General features: G+C 40.0%; 1 non-coding gene across 1 annotated transcript; it reads right to left on the reverse strand.

Annotated features, from left to right (window-relative positions):
* Window positions 1-2034: 2034 nt before the first annotated feature.
* Window positions 2035-2140, reverse strand: LOC132625323 (small nucleolar RNA R71). Its single transcript, XR_009576760.1, has one exon. It is a non-coding gene; the product is annotated as a small nucleolar RNA R71 (small nucleolar RNA).
* Between the last annotated feature and the right edge of the window lie 13439 nt (window positions 2141-15579).

Genomic DNA, 15579 nt, shown 5'->3' on the forward strand with positions numbered 1-15579 from the left:
TTGGAAGGATTTCGTCCTCAAAATCGCATCATCATCATCCTCGACTACATCATCATGGAACATACAGATCATTGATGTGCCGGGAAGTTATGGCACATTCAAGGCCTTTTCACGAGAAGTTTTACTTGTTTTTAAGCAAGTTAGTGTCGATTTAATGTGTTTTTAGTGTTTTCAAGTAACGGAACAGATTTCGAATGTAAACAATTAAGAGTGCAGAGGTGGTCGTAAACTCAGTTTACGGACCGTATTCTAAAATATGGGCCGTATTCAGTGGGCGTATTTAAGAATAAGAAGAACCAAAAAGGCAGGCTAAGGAAATTTTGATTTACGAACAACTTTTACAGACGGTGTTCCACTTTACGGTTCGTATTTCAAAGTGTATTAACCATTCAAACATCTGGCAGAAAGTCGATGTTTTGGAAGTGGAAAGAGGACTATGTAGAAGACGAATCGTAAATCAAAATATGGTCCATATATCAAGAGATTTCAGTTGCTCAATCCTTGAAGGAAGACCTGGTCATAAACTGGTTTACGGTCCGTATTTCAATTTACGGACCATATTTTACATCGACGGGGACCAAAGTGCACATCTGTAACTTTTACGTTTTCAGAACCTATAAATAGTCATTGTAGGGTTTTAATTGTTATCAGTTATTATCTTTTGACTCTTGGCTTAGAACATTAAATACTCTCTAGTTTTTAAAGGTTCAAACATCAATTCAAGTATTATCAATTCCTTTTTTCTTCCAAAGTAAGCAATTATGAAATCTTCAATTTCTTATTTCTTGTTCTTTGTCATGAGTAGCTAAATTCCCTTACTATGGTTGTGAAACCAATGATGGGTGTTTTGTGATTGATATACACATAATGGATTATTAGGGTTTGTTTATTCTTCATTCTTCATTCATAATTAATGGTTGCAGACATTGATTAAAGCCATAAATCTTGATTTATTTAGGAAAATAATTAGGGTTGGTAAGAATAAATAACAAGGACTCAAAGCTTTAAACTTTGTTTAACAAATTCACTTAGGAATAAAAAGAATTTACTTGGCATAATTAATCGTTCTTCATAGTTACTTTCTTATATTTGTGAAAATCATAGAAAGAGATAAACTTTATTTATTGAGAAATAGTAGAGATTCATATAGAGGTTAAGTGCATTCATATAATGATCCATTAGAAGTATATCAAGATCAATACCCATGATCATACACCTTATCTAAAGGGGACAAAACCTTGGTTTCTTTTACCATAAATTACAACCCAAAGCAGTTAGTCAGCAATTTGTCATAAAAACCCAACTTTTACAAAAATCATCGAATTAAGCCATTAGATCTAAATTAAGCATTCTACGAGTTTAGTAACCTTTTCACACCCTATTCCCTTTGGGATTCGACCCCAACCTAGTTGGGTTACTACATTTCACATCGTCCGCGTTATACCATTAATAGGTGTAATTTGAGCGTATCAAATTTTGGCGTCGCTGCAGGGGAATATGGTTTTGAAATTACTAAATAGTATTTGCTTTGATTGCAGTCTTTTGCTTATTCCATCACACCTTGTTTGCTATTCTTTGTAAACCAGGAGAACATGAATCAGAATCGGCAAAACGAACGTGTTGCTAACCAGGGGAATCGATTGAATAATCAGGCGAATGAATCAGATGAAGAAAATATCTTCGCTGATTTTATTCTGGAGGAGGACTATGCATCTTCTATTGTTCATCCTCGATGTGGAGCTACAAACGTAAAAATTGACTCCTCTCTATACTAGTTGTTGAATCTTGAGGGCTACTTCTGGAACTCTACCGAGAATGATCCTCAACGTCATTTGCAGAATTTTATGGATGTGTGTGCTAATCACATCGAAAACAACATTCCACAAGATTCTATTCGGCTGAGGTTATTCAAATATTCCTTAGCTCGAGATGCAAGAGCATGGTTCGAGAAGCTGCCCCAGAATTCTATTACTACATGGGCAGAGATGGTAGTAGTCTTTCTCAAGAAATGGTACCCTTCTAGCAAGAAGGCTGAGATTCATGACAAGATCTATGAATTTAAGCAACGACCAGGGGAACAGTTATATGAAGCTTGGGAGAGATTTAAAGAGTATTTGCAAAAGATTCTGAATCATGGTTTTCCGAAGAACATATTAATAGAGAAGTTCTACCGAGGGCTGGATCCAGTGACGCAATCAGTTGCTAACAATGCAGCTAATGGTTGTTTCATGAATAAATCTTACCGATGAGTGACCAACATACATGACAGGCTGACTACTCACAATCAGGCTTGGCACTCAAACAATGCTGATGTTGTGCCTTACGGTAGTGCTATGATCCAGAATATGGTAAATAAGAATCTAGATACCCAGCAAATATTGGCCAAGCTGGCAACAAATACTTCCTTGCTAACAAAGAAGTTTGATGAGACCCAGATAAAGAAGGTAAATGTTTGTGAGGATGATGCAGGTATGCCAAAAGGAATGTACTAGACTCAAGAGGGTCCGTTTCATGATGGACCTCTCATGCAGATGGAAGATGCTAACTATGTGAATAACTCTCAAGGGGGTTATCAAAGACAGAACTACCAAGGTGGTTACCAGAATCAGAATCAATGGAGACCTCAGCAAGGTCAGGGTGCTTATAACAACTCAGGGAACTACAACAATAATTGTGGTGGTGCGAACCAAGGGAGCTAAAACAACAGTAACAATTTTGGGAACAAGAGTTCCAATCCTTATATACCACCGAAATGGCAGTCAACAGAGCAAGGTAGTTCGAAAGTTGAAGCAATGCTTGAGAAAATTTTGGCAAATCAGTCTAAGCCTGAGAGGACTTTATCTGGGCTGACAGAAATAGTGGGTTCCCATACAGCGGCTGTTCAAAAGCTTGAGTCACAGATGAGGGATATTTCTAGAAAGCAGCACCCTCCTAAAAAGGGAGGACTTCCGAGTGACACTATTCCGAATCCGAAGAATGGGGGAGGCACTGTAGATCGTGTGTTTGCTATCATTACTAGGAGTGGTAAAACACTCCAAGGGGCTGATAAGAATGTTGTTGATCTTGAGCTGATAGATGAAGAGGAAGAGGTGCAGTCGGAAGCACCAATTATTGTTGATGAGAATCCTACTGACAAGAAGGTTGCTGCTGTTCCAAAGATTGAAAAGGAGGCTGATGACACGAGTAAGTAGACTGTGAAAGGGGCTCTCCACCCCTTGACTCAGCTTTTCAAGTCTAAACCTCCCTTTCCTCAGAGGTTAGTAAAGGAGAAGGAAGATGCTAGGTTCGAGAAGTTTTATGATCAGTTGAAACAGTTATCTCTAATTGTTTCCTTCTTGGAAGCTGTCAAGGAGATGCCTGGTTTTGCTAAATATTTGAAGGACCTGCTGACCAAGAAGAAAATTGTGCAATATGAAACTGTGAGTTTGACTCACACTGTGAGTTCCATCATATCAACTACTACTGTTAAGAAAAAGGGCGATCCTGGGGCGTTCATCATTCCTTGTTCTGTTGGGCACCATGATTTTGCTCGTGCTTTGTGTGATAATGGGCCGAGTATTAATTTGATGCCTCTTTCTATATACAAACAATCAGGTTTAGGGATGCCAAGGCCAACTACTATGAGGTTGCAGATGGCTAATAGGTCTATCAAAAGGTCTGTTGGTGTGGTTGATGATGTGCTTGTACGGATTGGTGACTTTATATTGCCTGCTGGTTTTGTGATTCTGGACTGTGCTGTTGATCGAGACATTCCTATTATTCTGGGGAGACCCTTCCTTGCTATAGGGAGAGCTCTGATGGATTCGGAGAAAAATGAAATCAAGTTCCGAGTCAACGATGAAGAAGTTACTTTTTAGGCTAGCAAGGGGATGAAGTTACCAAGTGCTTACGAGAGCATTTTGGTAATTCATTCGTTTGATGTTGTTGATGAAGCGGTGGAGTTCAAGATGGAAGAAGAAAGTTTGGGTGAAGCTCTAGCCGGTATTCTTGTAAACTTTGATGCTGAAGACATGGAAGGTTATGTGGAGACGGCTAATTCACTTGTTGGGTTGGGTTCATATTCTTACCACCCAAACAAGCTAAATCTTGATCTGAAAAATAGAACAACTCCTCCAGCAAAGCCTACGATCATTGAGCCACCAAAGTTGGAGCTTAAGCAGCTCCCATCACATCTGAAGTATGAGTTCCTTGGTCCGAACAATACATTGCCAGTGATTGTTTCAGCCCTACTGACTAAGGAGCAGATTCTACAGCTTTTGGTTGTATTGCGTGAATATATGCGTGCTATTGGTTGGACCATAGCAAACATTCGGGGAATTCCATCTGGGATCTGTGAACATAAAATCCAATTGGAGGAGGATAGCAAACCAAGTGTAGAGCATCAAAGGAGATTGAACGAGAATATTCAAGAGGGAGTCAAGAAAGAAATCATCAAATGGTTAGATATTGGAGTGGTTTACCCGATTGCTGACAGTAAATGGGATAGCCTAGTCCAATGTATTCCTAAAAAGGGCGGCATCACAAATGTGCCCAATGCAAAGAATGAGCTGATTCCTGACGAGAACTGTAACCGGATGGAGAGTCTGCATGGACTATCACAAGTTCGACACTGCCACATGCAAAGATCATTTCCCTATGCCTTTTATTGATCAAATGCTTGATCGGCTAGCAGGGTGTTCTTATTATTGTTTCCTAGATGGTTATTGGGGCTACAATCAGATCAATATTGCGTTGCAAGATTAAGAAAAGACGACATTTACTTGTCCTTATGGGACGTTTGCATTCAGCCGGATGCCTTTTGGGTTGTGTAATGCTCCAGCCACTTTTCAGAGGTGCATGATGTCGATCTTTTATAACATGGCTGAGGACTACTTGGAAGTGTTCATGGATGACTTCTCGGTTGTTGGTGATTCGTTTGATGATTGTCTTGGCCATCTGGGTTAAGTGCTGAAAAGATGTGAGGAGACGAATCTCGTGCTAAATTGGGAGAAGTGCCACTTTATGGTGAAGGAAGGGATCGTCCTCGGTCACAAATTCTCTAAAAAAGGAATTGAGGTCGATCAAGCGAAGATATATGTGATTGCAAAACTTCTTCCACCTATCGCAGTTAAAGGTGTACGAAGTTTCTTGGGACATGTTGGGTTCTACAGGCGCTTCATCAAAGATCTCTCCAAGATTGCTAACCCGATGTGCAAGCTTCTTGAAAATGAGGCTAAGTTTGTGTTTGATGATAAGTGCCGGAAGGCTGAGTTAAAGGAGCGCCTCACTACAACTCTTATTATTGTTGCTCCTGATTGGTCCTTGCATTTTGAATTGATGTGTGATGATAGTGGTTTCGCGATAAGTTCTGTGCTTGGCCAAAGGCATATTAAAATTATGCACCCGATCTATTATGCAAGTAGAACACTAAATGCTGCCCAGATAAATTACACAGTAACAGAGCAAGAGCTGCTTGAAATAGTATTTGCGTTTGAGAAGTTTCGGGCCTATTTGTTGGGGTCCAAAGTAGTGGTATACACAGATCATGCAGCATTGAGATACCTTATGGCAAAGAAGGAAGCAAAGCCGCGACTTATCCGATGGGTACTATTGCTACAAGAGTTTGATTTTGAGGTGAAGGACCGCAAGGGCACTGAGAATCAGGTTGCTGACCATCACTCTCAGCTTGAAGAAGCTGGGAGACATTCTGATGAGCAAGATATAGATGATGCATTTCCAGATGAGAGGGTGTTGGCTGTGTCAATGGAGGTAGCATTGTGGTATGCTGACATTGCCAATTATTTGGTAACAGGCATAGTTCCAGAAGAGTTCAAATCTTACCAGAAGAAAATGTTCTTGCGGGATTCTCGCCAATACCATTGGGATGAGCCTTATTTGTTCCGAACATGCGTTGACAACATCATTCAGCGTTGTGTTCCCCAAAGTGAAGTGATGGCGATTCTAAAGGCGTGCCATGACTCTCCTGTTGGGGGTCATCATATTGGTAACCAGACTGCGGCTAAGGTACTTGAATGCGGTTATTATTGGCCGACTATCTTTCATGATGCCAATCTATTGGTGCGGTCTTGTGATCAATGTCAGAGGCAAGGGAATATAGGTAGAAGGAAAGAGATGCCTATATATTTTGTGATGGAGGTAGAAGTGTTCGATGTCTGGGGGATTGACTTTATAGGACCCTTTGTGAGTTCTAGTGGCATGAAATATATCTTGGTGGCTGTGGACCCTTTGTGAGTTCTAATGGCATGAAATATATCTTGGTTGTTGTGGACTATGTGTCAAAATGGGTAGAAGTGGTGGTTTTACCTAACAATGAGGCCAAGAGTGTCATGGGGTTCCTCAAGAAAAACATATTTACTCGATTTCATACTCCGAGGGCTATAATTAGCGATGGTGGGTCACACTTTTGCAATAAAGCTTTCGCGGGATTGATGGAGAAATATAGCGTAAAACATAGGGTGCCAACACCTTATCATCCTCAGACAAGTGGGCAAGTTGAAGTATCAAATCGGGAGAACAAGAGTATTTTAGCTAAAACGGTGAATGCAAATAGGACTGATTGGGCCCGCAAGCTCGATGATGCTCTATGAGTATACCTGCCTTCAAGACTCTGATTGGGACTTCACCCTTCAAGCTCGTGTTCGGAAAAGCTTATCACTTGGCAGTTGAACTTGAACACAAGGCTATGCAGGCTTTAAAGAAGTTGAATATGGATTGGGAAGAGGCGACCAAGCTCAGGTTGTTTCAACTCAATGAGATGGATGAGTTTCGGTACCAGGCATAGTAGAGTGCAATACTGTATAAAGAGAGGATGAAGCAATATCACGACCAGAAATCTTGAAGCGAGAATTCTACAAGGGTGATCATGTCCTGTTGTTGAACTCTCGGTTGAAGTTGCTACTGGGCAAACTAAAGTCAAGGTGGTCAGGTCCGTTTGAGGTAGTAGGTGTTTCACCCCATGGGGCGATTAAGCTGATGTCCAAAGATGGAACTCAGACATTTAAGGTGAATGGGCAGAGGGTGAAGCACTATCACGGGATGGTTTCGGGAGATTGAATTATTGACCGATATCGGTTGTAAGCACCTCGGAACGAACGCTGACTCGGTGTTCGCTGATAAGGAGTGAATAGGTACCACCGTCGTACCGCGACATTAACTCAAGCGCTTCTTGGGAGGAAACCCAAGTGTAATGGTTATTTTTTTTTATTTTATTTTGGTTTTTGTTTGCATATAGGTTAACGTTTGTTTTGGTGCAGGAACATATTGTAGAAAATATTGATGAATAGCAGGTAGTGAGCTGTTTTGCAACATTGCAAAATACGCCTGGAGTTTACGGACCGTATTTCACAATACGGGTCGTAAACTAGGGCGTATTTAACAATGTCACAAAACAGTAGCACTGTTTTGTAGCATGAAAAATTACGACCATGCAATACGGAGCGTATTTCAAAATACGGCCCGTATTTTAAAATACGGCCCGTAAATCTGGTCGTAATCCTTCATGGCATAATACAGTGCACTGCCCAAAGAAATAGCGCTAAATACGGGTCGTAAATCACTTTACGGACCGTATTTCGTAAAAAAAAAGATAGGGGTTCAGTCATTTAAATCGTGGGCAGAGAGGAACCGTTTCTTGTTTTTATTTATTGGGTTTTTAGATTGCTGAGAGTTGCTTGTCTACGGAAGCTAATTTTTGGTGGACGTTGCTTAGGTACAGGATCACTCCAACCCAGGCGGATAATACCCTCTCCACCAGTCAGGCAGTCACTATTGCCTCGTTGATGTTAAAGTACTCGATGAATATTAGAGAGTTCATTGCTGAGGAGCTACATTTGAGGGCACATAAGCCCAACCAAAACATGGTATTTCCATGTCTTATCACAGAATTGTGTAGACGGGCAAAGATATTTCAACTTTCGGAATAGGACGGCACCATCACAGCTGCCCATGTGGGAGATTGAAGGAAAAATAAGGTGCCGGGCAAGAATGACGAAGAGGCAGATCAGTCCGGTGATGACGACGACAGTCAGTTAGAGTTGAGTCCGAGCTATGCTTATGGGACTGACCCAGTAGATCCCAATATTGGTGTTACTGCTACTGAGATTGATGCTCCCACTACAGGTGTCACAAATACCATCGATACACCGATTTCTGCAGCCGAGATAGGTGCTTCTGAGGAGAGGCCTCCACCACCACCTCCGGCCACATAGAGCCCTACTTCGGGGTCTGTCACTGCCGCTGAGTCAGCCGAGCCTGCTGATCCAGAGTTGGAGTTGCTTCACTTCACCCATGCTAATTACAGCCAGATTGCATTCAAGGTAGTGAATGTTGAAAGGCAGGTAGGGAAAATCTTGCAACAGTTCAAGCCGAAAGTGGTGAAAATAGTGCAGTAGTTGGTTACAGAGGCTGCCACAGAGTTCCGTACGGAGTTCGAGAAAAAGCACGCATTGTATCAGGCTAGACTGGATAGTTTTGAGTCAAAATTAGTGACTCGAGAGCAAACCACACCCGGTGGGGAGTCTGTCTCATTGAGACGTGAGTTGGATAAGATGAAGAAGGAGCTTGAGGCGCTCAAAGCGCAAGGTACGGTAGTCGCACCAACTCCAGCACCACGTGCCACTTTGCCTAGTACGTTTAAGGTGCTAGATTTGATGGATTCTGAGGAGGAGGCAGAGGATGCCACTTGTGCGAGATACGGGTAAGAGGGTCCGTGAGACATCTGAGGACCCCGAGGAGTTGGCCAAGATATTGAAGAAGATGGAGGAAAAAGAGATGCAGTAGGCCATCATTGAGTCTTTAGTCGAGCCGCAGCGCCGACCAGGAGAGTCCACTAGTCAGCCGCCTAATGCAGCGGGCCAGTCATGAGATATGCACAGCGCCTAGGGCGCCAAGGTACTACCTCTTTCCCTTGTTCTTATAAGTGGTGCACTGGGGACAATGCTTGACTTTTCTGTTGGGGGTAGGCGTGTTGGTACTGTTGTATAGTAGATATATGTTTAGGAACCCCCTCGGCTTTTCTTTGCCAAAGTTCTTTTCCTGAGGGGTTTTGTTTTTTTTTAAACTGGCATGTTTAAGTTGTTTCTTAGGTTGAATAGAGTAGTTTTGAATTAGTTGGTGTTGCTCTGTAACTAATGGCATGTGGTTATGGTTTGTGGAAATTTTGGACCCCTCGAAGATGTGAAAAATGCATACTTAGAATAGTTACTGGTGACATGATTGATTCTTTAAATGACACTATGATTATTGGGGTATTATGTGTGATGAATGACTACTTAGGAGGTTACAAGTGTTAAAAAATAATTGTCCTTATGCCAATGTGTGTGTGAGTTGTTAGTTTGGTTCTGTTTATACATGTACAGTCTAGAACTTGCCTGGTTGGTCGTGTTTGAAATTCGAAAGTTAGTTTGGTTGTGAGATGATCTTAGGCTTTCATTGTATAAATAGTCACTTTGCCTAAATAAGCCATACCAAAAAAAATATTTGAAATTCCCTAGTTTCCCTTTTTGAGCCTTTTGACCTTTTTCTTGGCTAGCAAATTTTGAAACCTTACCCATTCTGAAATTAATCCATCTTCGCACCCGTTCCCTGCTTGATGCTACTAGATAGATGGGGCAAAATGCCTAAGCTGGGGGTGAATTAAATGTGGAGTAGATGTTAAAAACATAAGTTGGGGGGTGGTGGAGTTTGCTAGTGGAGATTCGATGTGGTAGTGGCATATAAAAAAAATAAGAAATCAGAAAATTGTAACACAAAAAGATTTGTAAGTTTGTTAGGAATAAAACCATATCGAGGTCGAAAAACTTGAAAGAAAATAAAGGGGTTGGAAAGAAAAGAGGTGAATTAAGGTGAAGAGATGTTGTAGTATTCAAGGAGAGTCAGTCATTAACATCAAAAAAGTATCCTACCCGTCCCTAAGCCTACATTACAATCCAAAAAAAAGCCCTAATGTGATCACAACCGAACGAGCCTCGAATGAAAACATAGAAAATAAGGGCAAGCCTATGGTATTTGCATGTGTAGATATGAATTTCTTTGTTAGTGTGAGTGTTTTTCTCTTATCTTTTGTCTTCGTCCCATTCTTGTTGTATATATGTATGATGGGACATTCTTTGATCTATGTGAGGGCATAAGGATGAGAATTGAACAAAATAAAGTGACCGCCTAAAGTAGCGTTTGTGTGCATCATAATATGTTCAATAACGTAATGTCATGCATTGAAGCTTCATTTTTGGTCATAGCATTCTTGAGTTGTGTATATTGCTTTTAAATAGAAAATTTGGGGCGGGAGGGGGGGGGGGGGGTCCTTGGAAGAAAAACATGCAGGTCAGTAGTTCAGAGTCAAAACCAATGTCGACATTACTATGTGATATCTAGGTCTTAGATTGAGTCATTGTATTGTATGGCTTGGTTGAGGACAAGCAAAAACTTTTAAGTTGGAGGTGTTGATGTGCCGGGAAGTTATGGCACATTCAAGGCCTTTTACGAAAATTTTCACTTGTTTTTAAGCAAGTTAGTGTCTATTTAATGTGTTTTTAGTGTTTTTCAAGTAACGGAACAGATTTGGAATGAAAACAGTTAAAAGTGCAAAGGTGGTCGTAAACTCAGTTTATGGACCGTATTCCATGGGCGTATTTAAGAATAAGAAGAACCAGAAAGGCAGGCTAAGAAAATGGTGATTTACGAACAACTTTTATGGACCGTATTCCACTTTATGGTCAGTATTTCAAAGCGTATTTAACCATTCAAGCATCTGGCAGAAAGTCGAAGTTTTGGAAGTTTAAAGATGACTATGAAGAAGACGGACCGTAAATTAAAATGCGATCCGTATTTGAAGAGATTGCAGTTGCTCAACCCTTGAAGGAAGACCTGGTCGTAAACTGGTTTACGGTCCGTATTTCAATTTATGGACCGCATTTTGTACCGACGGGGACCAAAGTGCACATCTGTAACTTTTACATTTTCAAAACCTATAAATAGTCATTTTAGGTTTTTAATTGTTATCAGTTATTATATTTTGACTTTTAGCTTAGAACATTAAATACTCTCTAGTTTTTTAAGGTTCAAACATCAATTCAAGTATCATCAATTCCTCTTTTCTTCCAAAGTAAGCAATTATGAATTCTTCACTTTCTTATTTCTTGTTCTTTGTCATATCTAGCTAAATTCCCTTACTAGGGTTGTGAACCCAATGATGAGTGTTTTGTGATTGGGTTTTGTGATTGATATACACATAATGGATTATTAGGGTTTATTTATTCTTCGTTCTTCATTCATAATTAATGATTGCAAACATTGATTAAAGCCATAAACCTTGATTTACTTGGGAAAATAATTAGGGTTGGTAAGAATAAATAACAAGGACTCAAAGCTTTAAACTTTGTTTAACAAATTCACTTAGGAATAAAAAGAATTTACTTGGCATAATTAATCGTTCTTCATAGTTACTTTCTTATATTTGGGAAAATCATAGAAAGAGATAGTCTTTAGTTATTGGGAAATAGTAGAGATTCATATAGAGGTTAAATGCATTCATATAATAATCCATTAGAAGTATATCAAGATCAATACCCATGATCATACCCCTTATCTAAAGGGGACACAACCTTAGTTTCTTTTACCATAAATTACAACCCAAAGCAGTTAGTCAGCAATTAGTCATAAAAACCCAATGTTACACCCCGTAATTTCTGTATGTTGAGATTTGTGAGGCATTAACTATTCAATCGCAAACATCGGAATTGGTATCGAGAAGATGCAAGATCATAGGTAGTCGTGTTACGATTATAAGAGTTTGAGTTCGCGTAATAGGTTATAGGAGGATTGGAAAACCAGTGAGTTAAGGAGATTAGGCTTCCGAGGCTCTGAAGGAAAGTTGGGCAAGAATATGTTTTAGTGTATTAAGAGTTTTGAAGTGAAACAAAAGTTTAAAAGTGAAGTTCTGGAAGTCTAGTTTCCAACACAACAAACCGCTCCTCAATCGGACATCGGGGGTAAGGAGATATGGACTTTACAAGTCGGGCTGGTAGACCAGGAAAAATGATCTGCGTGAACGCGCAGAGGGCCTAGGGCCAATACGGCGTGAACGCCCTGAGCAAAATTTGAGGCTCAGAGTCGGGATGGAGGTTATATTATAAGAATGTAATAATAAAATATATATGACATCTGGAGACCCTATGGGGTGAATTGGTTCATATGGCACTTGATGAAAAGCCCTCATCGCGGAAAGCTAAGTGGGACCCACACATCGGAGTGTTATAAAGGACATATGAAGAGACATACGAGTAGTATATGGAAAGTTGATCAAGTCGTAAGAAGGACCCATAATCCAAAAATGGGCATAAGCCCTCTAAAAGGATGATTTAAGGAAACGTTTTCGGATGATCCGACTTCAAGGGGCCAAAACGATATTATAAGTTTGGAATTTGAAAAAACACAAAGAATGAAAGTTGTAGATAATTGAATTATCTTTCCAACCATAGGTCGTGGGCCCTCACACGATGTCGGGATCAAATGTTATGGCCATTTTAAGAGCAAGACCCTAAGCTGCCAAAATGGCTCCGCGGGCCCCACATGAGGTGGTCGGTGAAACCGACCTAACAGGGGTATAAATATCCCATCAACCTCATTTTTTCAGCATAATAACATTCTCAAAGGTCCTAGAAAATTCTCCACACCTCCCCCAAACATTATAGTCCGATAAACCAAGACTTTAACAAAATTACGCCAAACTAGTCCGTGAAAGGTGATTATTCTTGCTTCTACTTACGCTTGGTGTTGGAAAAAGGTTGATGTGGCTGAGTTTCTTCAAATATAAGGTATGTTATTCATCGCATCTCTTGTGTTGAGTTTATTTGAAGGTCTAGCAAGCTTTAAAAATGAAAATAGTTATGGAGAAAGGGTCATAAAGTGTTGTGTTGTAGTTGTTGTGTTTATGGGATATTTTGAACATGTTGTGGCCGTGTGGATGGACTGATTTATGCGTATAAAAAATGGTATATAACATTGTTGGTGTGTTGATGAGATTATACCCCTTGATTGGGATGGAAAGAAGTGTATATTGTTGTTGTGTATGTTGAAAAACATCGTGTGGGATGTTTATGGAATATATTGGTATGACTAATAGTGTTGTGATGTTGGTATTGTTGTTGTTGTTGATTGGTTGCTGAATTGTAATTTTGGGCTAGGCATATAAACAGGGGAGATGCTGCCCGATTTTCGGCAGAATATGGAATATTTTGATTTGAAACTGGGAACAAGTGTGCAATAAAGAGTCTAACGTTAGTATAACTCCTCTTAAATGTAGACTTGCGAGCTTGGACGAATAAGCGTAGCTAATAGGAGGTCGAACAGGTATGTTAAGGATCATCCCTTTCTTTCAAAGGCATGATTCCTATGATTACAATTCCATAAATGTTTTCATAGCCTCCTTATTTCCAAAAGTAGATGTGTATGATTCCAAGGCATGATTTCTTTTCCCGATAACCGTAAATGTTTTCCAAAGTGTCCGTATTTTTCCAAATAGAGGTTTATGACTCCGTCAGCCTTTATGACAACAACGATGGATATGTTTTACAATGACAACGATGATGTCACGGATGAGAATATTTCTATGATGAATATGATGAGAATGATTTCATGTTTAAAGGTTCCAAGTTTATGATTTCAAAGACGGTATAAGAATGTTGAGCTATCTCTTGATTTCCCAATTTTATTCATGGATGACGACTATTTTTAAAGATTCTAAAGTATATGATTTGACACCTTATGAGATTTGTGATCTTATTCTACGTTCTCTTAATGTTATCCTTCGTTGATAGTCTCACCTTATAATAATTGTTCCTTCAAGGTGAGACAAGGCCACGATGACTATTCCATAATATATAATCGGAGGTTGCCGACCTTACGTCACTCCGATAGATACATGACTTTCTTTGGGCTCTCCTGCATGTTGCTTATATGATATATGTATATGTATATGTATACGGGGAAGATGGGAAAAAGGGGCCAGAGCGTTATAGACGCTGGGATATGCACACGATACATGTATCTGTATATGACATGATATCATCCCGGACGCGGGACATATGTGGCTAAATGGATCAGAGCCGACGCCTCGGCAATATGATATGTTCCATTTTCTATATATATGAAAAGGAAATGTTTTCAAAGAAAGTATTACCATGGATATATGTATATATGTATATACGTGGATCGGGCTGCACGTTCCGCAGCACTAAGCATGCAAGGCACCGCCAAAAAGTCATTCATATGTACAGGTTACTCTTTTATCTTACGATATGCTTTATGTTTCCATTCTGTTATTATTCTTACTTTACATCCCTTACTATGTTATTATTCACGCCTTACATACTCAGTACATTGCTCGTACTGACGTCCCTTCTTGTGGACGCTGCGTTTCATGCCACGCAGGTGTATACGGATGAGTAGAGAATATTGTTAGAAGATGTACCAGCTGGATTGGCGAGCTCTATTTCCTTCCAGAGTGTTTCCGAGTCAGAGTATTCATGATTATGGTATCTTGATTTATGTTAGAGACTTTGCAGACAGAGTCACGTGTATAGCATGTCAGTCTTGTAAGCGGCTCTGCAAGCCGTCGTACCATTGTGCATTATGTTACAAATTCCATATGATTACAGATTTTACTTGATTTGAGAACGACAAAAAGAATGGCTTTGACAAGGTTTTATTATGCATTTCATTTTATGATTTAAGAGTCCAGTGAGATTATGAACATAACGAGAACCAACGGGGTTCGCTCGGCTCTGAGAATGGGGTCGGCTGCCCATCATACCCTATCAAGATTGGGGTGTGACACCCAAATTTTACAAAAATCATTAGATTAATCCATTAGACCTAAATTAAGCATTCTACGAGTTTAGTAACCTTTTCACACCCTATTCCCTGTGGGATTCGACCCCAACCTAGTTGGGTTACTATATTTGACATCGTCCGTGTTATACCATTAATAGGTGTAATTTGAGAGTATCAATCATCATCACGGTTATTTGGACTACATAATCAAGGGACTCTAAGTTCCCAAGCAACCAATCCTCTCAACAATCACACAATCAAAAACTTCACAAGCTCACAACTCTCAAAGAGTATGTTTAACATCAATATTCATCAAAATAGTCTATGGGAAATAATAAGTTACTATTTATACTAGGATAGTAAGGAAGAATAGCTAGCACTTACTAATATATCCTTAATGAAGTAAGGTCCTTGTTTGGATGGTCTTCCTTTAGAGATGAAGGCTTGCATTTAAATTATAGCCTCTTTTTCACAAATAGCCTCTTCAACCAAGCTACCTTCCATATCTTAAATGTGATGGTCTTGAAGGCTTCCATCCAAGCTATCTCCCATATCCTGAGGGTCATCCTATGTTGACCTCTCATGATCTTTAAAGACTCCATCCTCATGATAAAGCTCATTGTTATTCCATGGACCCTCAAAGCATCAAAAGTAGTAACTTGATGAAAAGTCCCCGAACTCCCTTGCTCGGCTTTGTGTGCAAGTTCCTGATGGAGTTTGGCTTGTATCAGTTGAGGATCTCAGAGGCCT

The sequence above is a fragment of the Lycium barbarum genome, chromosome 12 (assembly GCF_019175385.1).
Source record: "Lycium barbarum isolate Lr01 chromosome 12, ASM1917538v2, whole genome shotgun sequence".
NCBI lineage: Eukaryota > Viridiplantae > Streptophyta > Magnoliopsida > Solanales > Solanaceae > Lycium > Lycium barbarum.